Raw genomic sequence first — 15,838 nt, 5'->3', positions numbered from 1 at the left:
TCGCTATAGCCCCCTAGGGGGACTAGTAAAATAAAAAAAAAAGTTTTAAAAAATTAAAAAAAATAAAAAAACCTAAAAGTTCAAATCACCCCCCTTTCACCCCATTGAAAATTAAAGGGTTAAAAAAAATACAAAATACACACATATTTGGTATCGCCACGTTCAGAAATGCCCGATCTATCAAAATATAAAATCAATGAATCTGATCAGTAAACGGCGTAGCAGCAAAAAAATTCCAAACGCCAAAAATACGTTTTTTTGGTTGCTGCAAATTTTGCGCAAAATGCAATAACAGGCGATCAAAATGTAGCATCTGCGCAAAAATGGTACCGTTAAAAACGTCAGGTCGAGACGCAAAAAATAAGCCATCACTGAGCCTCAGATCCTGAAAAATGAGAACGCTACAGGTTTTGGAAAATGGCGCAAAACGTGCGCCACGTTTTTTGGACAAGCTTGTGAATTTTTTTTAACCCCTTAGATACAAATAAACCTATACATGTTTGGTGTCTACAAACTCGCACTGACCTGAGGCATCACATAGATATCTCAGTTTTACCATATAGTGAACACAGTGAATAAAATATCCCAAAAACTATTGTACGATCACACTTTTTTTGCAATTTTTCCACACTTGGAATTTTTTTGTTGTTTTCCAGTACACTATATGGTAAAACTTATGATTTAATTTAAAAGTACAACTCGTCCCGCAAAAAACAAGCTCTCATGTGGCAAGATTGATGGAAAAATAAAAAAGTTACGCCTCTCGGAATAAGGGGAGCAAAAAACAAAAACGCAAAAACGGAAAGTGCCCGGGGGGCTGAAGGGGTTAAGAGCTGCAACGTTACTGGAGTATCAAAAAGCACAAGGTGTGCCATACTCAGGGACATGGCCAAGGTAAGGAAGGCTGAAAAACGACCACCTTTGAACAAGAAACATAAGATAAAACATGAAGACTGGGCCAAGAAATATTTTAAGACTGATTTTTCAAAGGTTTTATGGACTGATGAAATGAGAGTGACTCTTGATGGACCAGATGGATGGGCCAGAGGCTGGATCAGTAAAGGGCAGAGAGCTCCACTCCGACTCAGACGCCAGCAAGGTGGAGATGGGGTACTGATATGGGCTGGTATCATCAAATATGAACTTGTGGGACCTTTTCGGGTTGAGGATGGAGTGAAGCTCAACTCCCAGACCTACTACCAGTTTTTGGAAGACAACTTCTTCAAGCAATGATACAGGAAGAAGTCGGTATCGTTCAAGAAAAACATGATTTTCATGCAGGACAATGCTCCATCACATGCATCCAGCTTCTCCACAGCGTGGTTGGCGAGTAAAGGTCTAAAAGATGAAAAAATAATGACATGGCCCCCTTGATCACCTGATCTGAACCCCATAGAGAACCTGTGGTCCCTCATAAAATGTGAGCTGTACAGGGAGGGAAAACAGTACACCTCTCGGAACAGTGTCTGGGAGGCTGTGGTGGCTGCTGCATGCAATGTTGATCGTAAACAGATCAAGCAACTGACAGAATCTATGGATGGTAGGCTGTTGAGTGTCATCATAAAGAAAGGTGGCTATATTGGTCACTAATTTTTTGGGTTTTGTTTTTGCATGTCAGAAATGTTTATTTCTAAATTTTGTGCAGTTATATTGGTTTACCTGGTGAAAATAAACAAGTGAGATGAGAGTATATTTGGTTTTTATTAAGTTGCCTAATAATTCTGCACAGTAATAGTTACCTGCACAAACAGATATCCTCCTCTAAAAAAAAAAAACACTCCAACTTCCAAAAATATTAAACTTTGATATTTAGTCTTTTGGGTTGATTGAGAACATAGTTGTTGATCAATAATAAAAAAAAAATACTCTAAAATACAACTTTCCTAATAATTCTGCACATGCTGTATAAGACGGCATGATCGGCTCATATTTTACAGTCGGGGATGACACTGTTATTTCAAGAGCTTCAGGATCAACACAATAATGACCTTGAGCCCAAATTTCTGCACACTAATAGTATGTGCACATATGTAGATTATTTTCCTTGTATGTAGAATACTGTACGTACTATTTAAGATAAATTGGGCCAACCAAATTTGAGAGCAAGGTAATGTAGGGGCAGAGACCCTGATTAGAGCAATGTGTCAATTACTGTACACTGGGTTGTGTCACAGATTTCACCACTTACGATGTAGTAGGGACACAGGTCCAGCTCAACCGCCCTTTAGATTCAGATGTGGGTGGGCTGTCAGTATTATTAGTGACAGCTCAGCCCCCCAATCAAAGGCATGGGCGTGAGGGGCCTGCAGTATTGACACTGACAGCCTAGTCACCCAAGCTAGCCGGACCTTCTGGGTTTCCTCCAGGTGTCGCCCATTCAGGGTGATTATCTAGCTATTTAGCTGGCTGGTGATGTACAACGCTCACCGCTGGAGATGGTAAGGTGGAGAGCAGAAGTGGACCCACTGGACCACAGGGGAGATCCGGGCTTACCCGTTAGTGTGAGGGGTTTGGCTAAGTGATCTCCACAAGGCAGACGCCAGGTGCCACTCCCAGGGCAGTGACTGAGACTACAAAAGCATATCCAGTGGCACTCAGTAATATAAGGATATATTGACATTGCATTACTGCTATAAGAGTATTGACGAAAGGAGCCTGATAACCTCGAGGTTATGGGGCTTGCATGTATTGGACAATACATTAGCTAAGAATCTGTTTTTGTCAATATGTCTTTTTACTCATTTTCACATTAGCTATGCATTTTTTCCTTTCTCCAATATTCTTATAGCAGTAATGCAATGCCAATGTATCCCTATATTATTGAGTGCCACTGAATATACTTTTGTAGTTATGTTGTTTTTTCGGTTGGCACCTGTTCACACTTGTGGAAGCTGCTGCTCAGTTTTCTGGTATAGTTGTAGTGACTGAGACTGTGGCAGATAACCCCCAGGACGTGGGCAGACACAGGTAGTACAGACAGGCAAAGTCTAGTATAGACAATGACCACTGGGACAGCTGAGGCAGATGGCATGGCCAGGACAGACAGGCATAGCCACTAGTGTAAACAGGGACCACTGGGATGATTAGGGCAGATATCACAGCCAGGAGTGCTGAGAGGCACTTCCAGGAAATTAGCAATGGCCCTTTAAGAGAAGGGCAGCTGTGCGCACGCCCCAGGCACACTTCCGGAGGTGTCCTCAGGAGAGGAAGCAGGAGAGAGCCACTTGGAGGACTGTGGGGAAGCAAGGCAGGGCAGTGCGGGACAGCACAGCCGTGGAGGTGAATAAGACACCTTCCCTGCTGGGGAGAGCTATGCAGGGACGCCAACGCTATACAATGGTCAGACCATTGCCAGTTGTAGCTTTGATATATATCAATGTGAAAATGCCCTAAAAGATTACATAATTATTTTATGTTCTCATATGCTCCTTAGCATCTGTCTTTTTATGTTTTTGACTTAAGGCTGCTTTACACGCTGCGACATTGCTCAAGTGATCTCGGTTGCTTTAGCGTTGTCTTTGCGTGTCACACCTATGAGCGATTTTGAATCGTCGCAAAAATGGTCAAAATCGCTCATCGGTGACATCCACACTATTCTCGAATATCGCTGCTGCTCGGTGTACGAAGTAGTTCGTCACTCCTCCGGCAGCACACATCGCTACGTGTGACACTGCAGGAACGAGGAACCTCACCTTACCTTCGGCCGCCCGCAGTGAGGAAGGAAGGAGGTGGGCGGGATGTTACGTCCCGCTCATCTCCGCCCCTCCGCTTCTATTGGGCAGCAGTTCGGTGACGCTGCTGTGACGTCGCTGTGACGCTGAATGAACCGCCCCCATAGAAAGGAGGCGGTTCGCCAGTCACAGCGACGTCGCAGAGCAGGTAAGTGCGTGTGACGCTGTCGTAGCGATAATGTTCGCTACGGCAGCGATCACACGATATCGCATGTACGATGGGGGCAGGTTCTTTCGCGCTCGACATCGCTAGCAATTGCTAGCGATGTCGTAGCATGTAAAGTGGCCTTTAGGCTCCATTTTTCACGTGTTTTCTTTCTGTGTTCTTCATGCATAGAACATGTACCATTGTAGTCTATGGGGCTGTTAACAAAAAACCTGTGATGTGCGTTTTTAATGTGAATCACAGATCAAAATCACACATGCAAATCTATGAGCCTGTGAAAAACCCAGCACACTCATCGCATTCTAGTAGCATTCTAGTGCTGTCCATTTTCACCGGCTGTTTTATAGGAGAAATGTGTAAAACCGCAAACAAAACTGATAAAACTCTGATGCTACAAACTGACTGGGAAAATACTGCTAAAAATCATGAGAATAAAAAAGAATGAATGATCCGAAAAGGCGTTCAAAGGCCAGGAGGACTAGAAAAAGTGTCCACATACAAAGTAACCTTCTGGAGCACTCTATATGCCATGCGTAATATGCTGAATACTTTGTTCCGATCATTCTGTTTTTTCTTAATATATCGTTTAAAGTTCTCAAGTCAGGCAGAAACTGTTTACTGTTTCTTAAGTGAAAACTCTACTTTCTATCAAAAATGTCTGATCTGTTCCGGTGATGTTTATAGACTCAGACACAAGGTTCAGCTGAGGATATTGCTTCAAGCTCATTGTCAGCGGTGAAGTTCCTCATGGATTCACCACTCGGCGGGTTGCCACAAACACTGTACTTATAGTTTTCATTACTATTAAGGATAAATGCCAGCATTTGTTATATTTCAAAGTCTTCAAGTACTGAAATGAATTCACACTGGGTTGGGGTTTTTTTTGCCATGGGGAGAATAGATTTGCTTTTGATAACAGTAGGGGGTAATTGAATAAAGTAGCGTATACATCAGATAAGTTTTTATACTAATATTAAAACATTTTAAATAGGAAAATTGTGATTATGGTAATATATTCCAATTGCATGGGTTATTATATGGATTATTATATCATAATGGACCTTTTTAATTAGAGCTAAAGAGCAACTCCGTTTTAGAGCATAGCTGTGGTAAACCATAGTCTTATTCTTGCTACCCACAAGTTGCTTTTGATGCACATACAGTCTAATATGTCTAGGAACTATCCCAATTTTAACTCTTATAAATTGGCTATTCACTCTTTTTAAGTGGTTGGTTCTTTTTCAGTAGATTTCTGCCAGTACTAAAGGTGCTGGAAATTTCTTTACCCTACTACCCAGCATGCATTCCTCCTGCCAATGGCTTCCCTGCCCCCAAATGAAAATCTGCCTCCCTGTTATGCCTGTAGGCAGTTTGGCAGACAGGAGAACAGGAGCAGAAAGATGAACCCCACCACAAGTCCTCTATTCCAGCTCAATGTATCAGCTGCTAGAGTTGAATTCAGGGGGCTTTACATGCAACGACGTCGCTAACGAGATGTCATTGAGGTCACGGAATTCGTGACGCACATCTGGCCTTGTTAACGACGTCATTGTGTGTGAAACGCAGGAACGACGGTTAACGATAAAAAATACTCACCTAATCGTTGATCGTTGACACGTCGTTCTAATCCCAAATATCGTTGCTGTTGAAGGACACAGGTTGTTCATCGTTCCTGCGGCAGCACACATCGCTACGTGTGACATCGCAGGAACGAGGAACAACACCTTACCTGCGGCCGCCGGCAATGAGGAAGGAGGTGGGCGGGATGTGACGGTCGCTCATCTCCGCCCCTCCACTTCTATTGGGCGGCCACTTAGTGACGCTGCTGTGATGCCACATGAACCGCTCCCCTAGAAAGGAGGCGGTTCGCTGGCCACAGCGACGTCGCTAGGAAGGTATGTGTGATGGGTGTTAGCGATGTTGAGCGCCACGGGCAGCGATTTGCTCGTGATGCACAACCGAAGGGGGCGGGTGCTTTCACCAGCGACATTGCTAGCGATGTCGCTGCGTGTAAAGCAGCCTTTACACTTGACAACTGGCAATAGACAGCAAGTGAGGCCCCTTTCACACATCAGTTTTTTGCTGTCAATCACAATCCATTGGCTCGACGGATCCGTTGCAGATTGTGGAAAAAACTGATGCGACGGATCCGTTTTTCGATGGATCCGACTAGCTGGGGGCTGTTTGGAGCATGGTCAGTTTAAAAAAACAGAATCCGTCGCCAGATTCCGTCATTTGACGGATGACGACGGATCCTGCGCCCATAGGCTTCCATTTTACCAAACGACGGATGGTAATGGATCCGTCACTGTCTGATTTTTAGACATAGGCAAAAATCATTACTTTGACCGTCGTCTCCGTCCGCTGGACAAACAATTTTCAATGGATCCTTCGAACGATGGATGAAACGTGAGGCCATCCGACACAATCCGTCGCTAATACAAGTTGATGAGAAAAAAACGAATCCAGCAGCATCAGTCACCGGATCTGTTTTTTCAAAATTCGAAGGATTGTGACTAACGTCAAAAAACTGATGTGTGAAAGGGGCCTTAGACTGAAAGGAGAAACTTATAAAAATCTATAGAGGATTTTTTCTCTTCTCCAAAATGAAAATCTGCCTCCCTGTTATGCTTGTAGGTAGTTTGGCAGACAGGAGAGCAGGAGCAGAGCGATAAATCCACCCACACGTGCATGACTTAGTATGGTTGCAAGCTGATATCTTGAAAATCATAAAAAAAAATAGTTATAGATTTTAACAACCTGCAATCTTATACAATTCTCTAAAAATGCATAAAATTCATTAAAGTTAATCTGTCAGCAGGTTTTTGCTACGTAAGCTGAATCCAGCATGCTACTAGGATTAACACAGGAAGTTCAGACATATCTGTTTTTGTGACAGTCCTATCTTTTGTTTATTTGCCATGCTTGTTTAAGCAGCATGACACTTATCATTACAGGACTAGAAACTCATGTGCAGAGAAGTCCGACACGCCCCCTGCTTTCATTGACTGTCTTTGTACAATCTCTATAGAGAGCATTTTGTGGGCGGGACAGCTCCCTGGGCTCAGCTACATGACTAAATCTAAAAATTCAGATTGCGTCAGAACACCTGCACCAGAGTAATCTAAGTGATAAACTATTGGAATCAGGAACTCTTTAAGTAACAAACAGCTGCTGACAGATTTCCTTTAAGAAAAAAATATTTCCAGTGTATTCTTACACAAAATAATAAAATATACATGATAAGTTAATTGTTCACCAGTGGCCACAAGCTTGATAGATTCCGTGGTATTGGACCCCTTTGTTGTAGTATTTTTTTTTTTGTTACAACCCTCACTACTGTATAATTGAATAAACAGCATCCTGACACCTCCAGATGGAAGCCATAAGGACATTCATTTGGCCTTTATTTGGTAAATGAGAGCCTAATAAAATGTTAAAGTGTATCGTTTTCCGGGAAACTAGTGTATAAATGTAATGGGAAGCACAATCCTGCAGAACTATAAATTTAGATTTGGATCTAACTGGAGTAAAGCATAAAACATATCTATACCAATACAAACTTTTTTAAAATAAGCTTCAGAAAGAAGACTTGTACACGTTTTTAAGGAAAATACCTGCCTGATTTATCAAGATTGGGGTTTTGCACTTCACTGGAGTAACATGCTTAAAATATATTCTTAAAGAATTTAGTGCATGTTTTAGCTGCCATGCTCCCCACAAAGAGCCTAGTCTAGTCAGTGTCACGGTGATCAGGAATAGCAGGGGACAGGGGCTCCTAGACTGGCCCAAAGACTAGTGAGACCCTAGCTATCCATTATCTCAGAGTTACCTCTGAAGGTGAGGATGTCTGAGCCGCCTTCCTGACCAGCCCTGATCTTATACTTCATCCCCCTAACCCGGGAGAGCAAGGACAGGCGTGTGATAAAACCAACAGAGATAGGCAAACAAGGGAAACCAAAACTCTATCTCACAGCACGCTCGCAAAGGTATAAAACGTAAAAAGGAAAATAAGAGCAGGGAGGAAACAACAACTCCAAGCACCATGCAATAAAGTCACCAGCAGGACTGGGACACAACAGCACACAGACCAACACAGTAATAAACTATAGTCGAAAGACAGATTCCACCATGTTGAAAGACGGAGAGTATATGTGACAGGTTTCCAACAACATGTGATCCTAGAGATAACCAGCATGCTAGCAGAGGTTAGCTCTTGCTAGCCTGACCTTTAATGAGCACACAGCTGGTCGATGCCCGAGCCTGCCTGTGTAACTCAGAAACACTAGTAAAACTATAGTGTGGAGTATCAGAATCTATAGTGTGAACAGCGTCTGATGCCGCCATGACAATCAACGAGTTTTGATCAAAACTCTATATGACACAGAGACAGATACATTTCTGTCTTAATTTACGCTTTGTTTACAGCTTTTAATGTAAACTGATTTGAAAAGAGTCAGAAAGTTGGAAAGTTGGTATGGATTACCTGAAAGTGACCTACAACTTTAGACAGATTTACCAATTCTAAAGCCATAAAATACTGAAATATTCAGGGCAAATCTATGAGTAGTCATGGATTTCCGGCCAAAAATGCAGCAAATAGTTTAAGTGCTATATGCCTTATAATAATTTGGCACAACCTTTAATTTCATACTGGGACATGAAATGCCAGTCTTTATAATTGTGGGCAATTGTCTTTGACGTTCATAATATTATTGCAAATAATTCCATTTTTAGAAAACTGGTTTAAATATAGAAATATATTTGGTTCCATAATGTTCCATAATTCCAGATCTAATTAATTCTGTGTTTGTGGAATCCTGGTCCGATGTTTCTTTTCTTTCTCATGCGGCAATTATTACCAGCATAGCTCATTTCAGCTTGCCCTTATGCGTGGGTTGCAAAATGTGTTTATATAAAAGTTTTTGTTCTTCAGATTGTTTGGATGTTCTGTTGTACTCCCTGAGCAATGTGATGATCAGAATCATTTTTTTCTTAAAATGGAAATATTCCCAAAGTTTAAGAAAGCAAAAGTTTTTTCGCTTCTTACTATCACTGCCATTTTTGTACCCTTTTCAACATTACTTTTTAAAGCATAACTGTCATTATAAATGTTATGTTGTAAATTAAATAATATAAATGAAAATAAGCAACTTTGTAATATAACTTATCAGAGAAATCTGCTTTTTTTTTCTCCACCTAGATTGATCTTTTTTTTTTTTTTAGAAATTCTTTATTTAAACATTTTTTAAGTCATAACAAGGTATAAGACAAGAGAGAAAAGGAATGGCATCTTAACAAATCTTTTAGAAGATATAACATAATATACATGCACGGAGTGTAATACACATTGCGACGTATATGATTCTATATCAATAGAGTACAAAAGAAAGAAGCTTTGATGCCTGAGAAGATATGAGAGTAAAGGGGGCTTTACACGCAATGACATCGCTAATGCAAAGTCTTTGGGGTCACGGATTTTGTGATGCACATCCGGCCGCATTAGCGATGCCGTTGCGTGTGACACCTATGAGCGATTTTGCATCGTCGCAAAAACGTGCAAAATCGCTCATCGGTGACATGGGGGTCCATTCTCAATTATCGTTACTGCAGCAGTAACGAAGTTGTTCATCGTTCCTGCGGCAGCACACATCGCTCCGTGTGACACCGCAGGAACGAGGAAGCTCTCCTTACCTGCCTCCCGGCCGCTATGCGGAAGGAAGGAGGTGGGCGGGATGTTACGTCCCGCTCATCTCCGCCCCTCCGCTTCTATTGGGCGGCGGTTCAGTGACGTCGCTGTGACGCTAAACGAACCGCCCCCTTAGAAAGGAGGCGGTTCGCCGGTCACAGCGACGTCGCCGGGCAGGTAAATATGTGTGACAGGTCTGGGCGATGTTGTTCGGCACGGGCAGCAATTTGCCTATGTCGCCCAACAGATGGGGGCAGGTACCCACGCTAGCGATATCGGTATCGATATCGAAGCGTGTAAAGCGGCCTTGAGAAGAAAACGAGGGAAGAGGAGTATTAAGTTTAGGATACGGCAGAATGCGGGGAGAAGATGATCTTTTACTCTCAATTTAGAGGTAAAATTTGTAAAATCTGTATTCAGTGAAGACAGATTTTCCGATTAGTCAGATAGGAGGTGGCAAATACAAGTCTCTCAATGAACTGAGCCTCAACAAGAATGGCGTAGTATTGCACAGGTGATGGAATTTTTATCAAGGCATCAGAAATTGTCATCAGTTCTCTCACCTGTGAATTCTAAAAACATGATCTGTTGGGGGACATGAAGAGGGAAAGTCGGGAAACACTGCATTAGGTTGGGTTCAAACAGTCGTATTTTTTTACACCTGAGACAAATGATCTCAGTATGCTAGATAAACTCTGATAAGAGTGGCATACCTTTTTTCCTCTTGATTTGTCCAAAGGAAGGAAGAGGGTTGCAAGCTCTGATTGGCTGCAGAGATTGCATGACATAACAACGTCAGATGATCCCCTGGACAGGCAGTATCACAGGTGTGTCAGAGGTGACAGACAGTATGTGGTTTCTGGCCATAGTGTTTGGTTGCGCAAAATGCTCCCTGACTTTCCATTGTTCCTGCTGTCAGTATACATTAGTACAGGTTAGCTTTCTTGCTGGATTCATCTCTCCCCCCTTTTAGACACAGAAGGAGCTTGACTTCCACCCAGCTGTTGATCATCAGCATTATCTTGGTGCTTAACCCCTTCAGCCCCAGAGCCTTTTCCGTTTTTGCGCTTTTGTTTTTTGCGCTTTTTCTTTTTGCTCCCCCTCTTCCAGCTGCTGATCATTAGCATTATCTTGGTGCTTAACTCCTTCAGCCCCAGAGCCTTTTCCGTTTTTGCTCTTTTGTTTTTTGCGCTTTTTCTTTTTGCTCCCCCTCTTCCAGCTGCTGATCATCAGCATTATCTTGGTGCTTAACCCCTTCAGCCCCAGAGCCTTTTCCGTTTTTGCGCTTTTGTTAATTGCTCCCCTTCTTCCGAGAACCGTAACTTTTTTATTTTTCCGTCAATCTTGCCATATGAGGGCTTGTTGTTTGCATGACGAGTTGTACTTTTAAATGAAACCATAAGTTTTACCATATGGTGTACTGAAAAACAGCAAAAAAATTCCAAGTGTGGAAAAACTGCAAAAAAAGTGTGATCGTGCAATAGTTTTTGGGATATATTATTCACCGTGTTCACTATATGGTAAAACTGATGTGTCATTGTGATGCCTGAGCTCGGTGCGAGTTTGTAAACACCAAACGTGTAGGTTTACTTGTTTCTAAGGGGTTAAAAAAAATTCACAAGTTTGTCCAATAAAAGTGGCGCACGTTTTGCACCATTTTCCGAAACCCGTAGTGTTCTCATTTTTCTGGATCTGAGGCTCACTGATGGCTTTTGTTTTGCGTCTCAAGCTGACGTTTCTAATGGTAGCATTTGTGCGCAGATGCTATGTTTTGATCGCCTGTTATTGCATTTTGCGCATAACTTGCAGCGACCAAAAAAAACGTAATTTTGGTGTTTGGAATTTTTTGCCGCTACGCCGTTTACTGATCAGATTAAATGATTTTAGATTTTGATTGATTGGGCATTTCTGAACACGGCAATACCAAATATATGTATATTTTTTAATTTTTTAACCCTTTAATTTTCAATGGGGCGAAAGGGGGGTGATTTGAACTTTTTTTTTTTTTTTTTTATTATTATTTTTTAAAACTTTTTCTTTACTTTTTTTTTTATTTTACTAGTCCCCCTAGGGGGCTATAGCAATCAGCAATCCGATCGCTCTGCCCTATCTGTAGATCTCAGCTACAGAGCTAAAGCCCACTTTACACGTTGCAATTAGTTGTACAATCGCATTTGCGATGTGACACGCCCTGGTTGCATACGGGATCTTATGAGATTGCACGTTGGTCGTTCATTTGCTGTCACACGAGCGTTAGTAGTCTATGTTAAATTGGTCAATTTTATGTGCGATCCTTTAGATCATGTGTTCTGTGACGTATGCATTGGGCAGCTTTTTTTTTTTTTTATTTATTGACTTGCCAAGCGTGTGTAATGTGTAGGGATGCGTTTTTACTATGTCATCTGCCATTCAGCTCTGCTACATGGCCGCTAACAGCAGACACAGACAGCCATGTAGCAGAGCTGAATGGCAGATGACAGCAGACACAGACAGAGCCGCACTGTCAGAATGAACTCGGGTGAACTTCACCCGACTTCACGGTCATGCTGCGGCTCTGTCTGTGTCGCGCCCTGATTAGCGGTCACCAGTGAAGGACTCACCGGTGACCGCTAATCTCCTAAGTTACTGAAGTTAGCAGCCCTCTCTCATACTCACCAATCCCCGATCCCCGGCGCTGCACGGCGTTCACACTGCTCCGGCGGCTTTTACTGTTTTGAAAAAGCCGGCCGCCCATTAAACAATTTCGTATTCCCTGCTTTCCCCGCCCACCGGCGCCTATGATTCATTACAGTGAGACACGCCCCCACTCTGAGTGACAGGTGTCACACTGCACCCAATCACAGCAGCCGGTGGGCGTGTCTATACTGTGTAGTGAAATAAATAATTAAATAATTTAAAAAAACGGCGTGCGGTTCCCCCCAATTTTAAAACCAGCCAGATAAAGCCATACGGCTGAAGGCTGGTATTCTCAGGATGGGGAGCTCCACGTTATGGGGAGCCCCCCAGCCTAACAATATCAGCCAACAGCCGCCCAGAATTGCCGCATACATTATATGCGACAGTTCTGGGACTGTACCCGGCTCTTCCCGATTTGCCCTGGTGCGTTGGCAAATCGGGGTAATAAGGAGTTATTGGCAGCCCATAGCTGCCAATAAGTCCTAGATTAATCATGTCAGGCGTCTATGAGACACCCTCCATGATTAATCTGTAAATTACAGTAAATAAACACACACACCCGAAAAAATCCTTTATTAGAAATAAAAAACACAAACATATACCCTGGTTCACCACTTTAATCAGCCCCAAAAAGCCCTCCATGTCCGGCGTAATCCAGGATGCTCCAGCGTCGCTTCCAGCGCTGCTGCATGGAGGTGACCGGAGCTGCAGAAGACACCGCCGCTCCGGTCACCTCCACGCAGGTAATGAAGACAGCCGCGCAATCAGCTGCTGTCACTGAGGTTACCCGCTGTCACTGGATCCATGGATTATGCCGGACATGGAGGGCTTTTTTGGGCTGATTAAAGTGGTGAACCAGGGTATATGTTTGTGTTTTTTATTTCTAATAAAGGATTTTTTCGGGTGTGTGTGTTTATTTACTGTAATTTACAGATTAATCATGGAGGGTGTCTCATAGACGCCTGACATGATTAATCTAGGACTTATTGGCAGCTATGGGCTGCCAATAACTCCTTATTACCCCGATTTGCCAACGCACCAGGGCAAATCGGGAAGAGCCGGGTACAGTCCCAGAACTGTCGCATATAATGTATGCGGCAATTCTGGGCGGCTGTTGGCTGATATTGTTAGGCTGGGGGGCTCCCCATAACGTGGAGCTCCCCATCCTGAGAATACCAGCCTTCAGCCGTATGACTTTATCTGGCTGGTTTTAAAATTGGGGGGAACCGCACGCCGTTTTTTTAAATTATTTAATTATTTATTTCACTACACAGTATAGACACGCCCACCGGCTGCTGTGATTGGGTGCAGTGTGACACCTGTCACTCAGCGTGGGGGCGTGTCTCACTGTAACCAATCATAGGCGCTGGTAGGCGGGGAAAGCAGGGAATACGAGATTGTTTAATGGGCGGCCGGCTTTTTCAAAACAGTAAAAGCCGCCGGAGCAGTGTGAACGCCGTGCAGCGCCGGGGATCGGGGATCGGTGAGTATATGAGAGAGGGGGATAGACTGACATGGACAGAGAGTGAGGGACAGAGATAGTGACCGACTGACAGAGATTAGTGAATGACAGACATTGTGAGGCGCTTCAGAACGCAGCTTTTCAGCTGCGCTCTGAAGCGGACCTTTTTTAAGCTGCGGTGCAGAGCGCACACCTGCGCACATAGCATCAGACACCAAAATCGTATGAGGGATGTCACACGTTACAATTGACTAGGTTCGTGCAGCAAAACGCTCAATTCCAGAGAATGATACGATGTGTTTGCGATCAACGGTTTTGCGTTCAATCCTGATCGCAAGTAGATGTCACACGCAGATACCTCACAAACGATGCCGGATATGCGTCACTTACAACTTGACCCCAACGACGGATTGTGAGATATATTGAAGCGTGTGTAGCGGGCTTTAGATCTGCAGATATGGTGCTTTACTCTCCTTGCTGGCATTATGCTGGCATTGAGAGGAAGTGACTCATGTTAGCTACAGGCTTCATCACATGACCCTGTGCTACCATGGCAACTACCGAAAGTCACGTGATCACGCATGTGACTTCCGGTGGTGGTGGCGGTAAGTAAATGTAATGGCTGCGCGCATATACATCTCGCTGCCAACTTTGGCAGCGAGATGTAAGGGGTTAAATGTTGCGAGTGGGAGCGATTCCACTCGTAACATGCAGGCACACATGTCAGCTGTTGAAAATGGCAGGGGGCGGGGCTTAACCTCACACGCTCCATGACGGATAGATCCACCATTGGTCGTGAAGGGGTTAAATACCCCTTCCTTCCTTGGAAAGATGCTGGTGATGTTTTCAGTTCATTCAAGCCTTGGTTATAAGCAGGTGGCTTGTACTCCTCTGTGGTATCATTGCTGAGAACTTTGCTGAACTTCTACCTGTGTCATCTGTAGATAAGTAGTTTATGCATTTCCCCCCTGTGTGTCCTCCTTGTGTCGTGTTGTCTATAGTTTTTAGTGGGGTTCACGAAGAGCTCATCCCACGAGTTCCCTATTTAGGTCCCAGCACTAGGGATACCTAAGGTCACGTATCCGGCTTGGCGTATAGGTGCGGAACCTATCTAGGGTGGTGAGGGGGGTCATCGGTCACCATCTTCCCTTTCCCTAGACACAGGGTTTCCCTTCCCCGTATCTTGTGTGAGAGGCAGTACCGACACTGCTGGATTAGCACCGGCACCAAAGGTGAGTAGAAGGCCGGGGCCACACGGGGACTAATGGGATCGTCGCATGACACTCGGCTCACACTGGCAGCACAGCCGGAGCCGAGTGTCATGCGTGTGTCACTGCGACTGAGGTCTGAACATGCGATCGGACCTCAGCTGCGGGGGATGGGCCAGCAGTGAAGAGGGGCGGTCCAGTGCTGAGGAGGGGCGGGCCGGCACTGAGGATGAGAGAGAGGGATTTATCTCCCTCTCTCCTCCGTTGCCGGTTATTGCCATTCTCGCTTTGCACTCGCGTACACCGGTGTACTGCGAGTGCAGTGCGATCTTTCTCTCGCCCCATAGACTTGAATGGGTGCGAGAGAAAGAGACTCGCATTACAATCACAGCATGCTGCAATTGTTTTCTCGCTCCGATTGGGGTCGAGAAAATAATCGCTCATGGGTGCTGACACACAGGCTAATATTGGTTCGAGTGGAATGCGATGTTTTATCACATTCCACTCAGGCCGATTTTCATGCCGTGTGTCTTAGGCCTAGGAGTTATTCTATTGGTAACAGCTTGAAAATAATACCAAATAGATATCATTTTGATAAATTGGCCTTGCCTAGCTTCATGTGTGTCAGTCCCCTTGAATTGATATTGTTCACTTATACAGCTAGAGATGTTTGAACAAAAAACACAAACTGTAAAAATTCTCTGTTGCTTGTTCTGTATCTGTACATAATTTAAACAAAAGTATTTTCAATTTTCACTTTCTTATTCTGGCCAGCTTCTTCTCTAGTGTACTCTTAGATTGTGCATACATGAAGGTAGTAAAAAGACAGAATTTAATGTATAAGTGTACAATATCAATTCAAGGGTTATTACACACATGAAGCTAAGCAAAGCCATTTTATTAAAC

At 43.7% G+C, this 15,838-nt stretch overlaps 1 protein-coding gene across 3 annotated transcripts in view; it reads left to right on the top strand.

The window, feature by feature from the left end:
* SGSM2 (small G protein signaling modulator 2) overlaps positions 1–15,838 on the top strand; it is a 511,886-nt gene that overhangs the window by 110,602 nt on the left and 385,446 nt on the right. The window lies entirely within an intron of this gene.

Source organism: Anomaloglossus baeobatrachus, chromosome 2 (assembly GCF_048569485.1).
Source record: "Anomaloglossus baeobatrachus isolate aAnoBae1 chromosome 2, aAnoBae1.hap1, whole genome shotgun sequence".
In the NCBI taxonomy this organism is placed as follows: Eukaryota; Metazoa; Chordata; class Amphibia; order Anura; family Aromobatidae; genus Anomaloglossus; species Anomaloglossus baeobatrachus.
The sequence above is the reverse complement of the archived record's forward strand: the minus strand, read 5'-3'. Positions and strand labels throughout refer to the sequence as shown.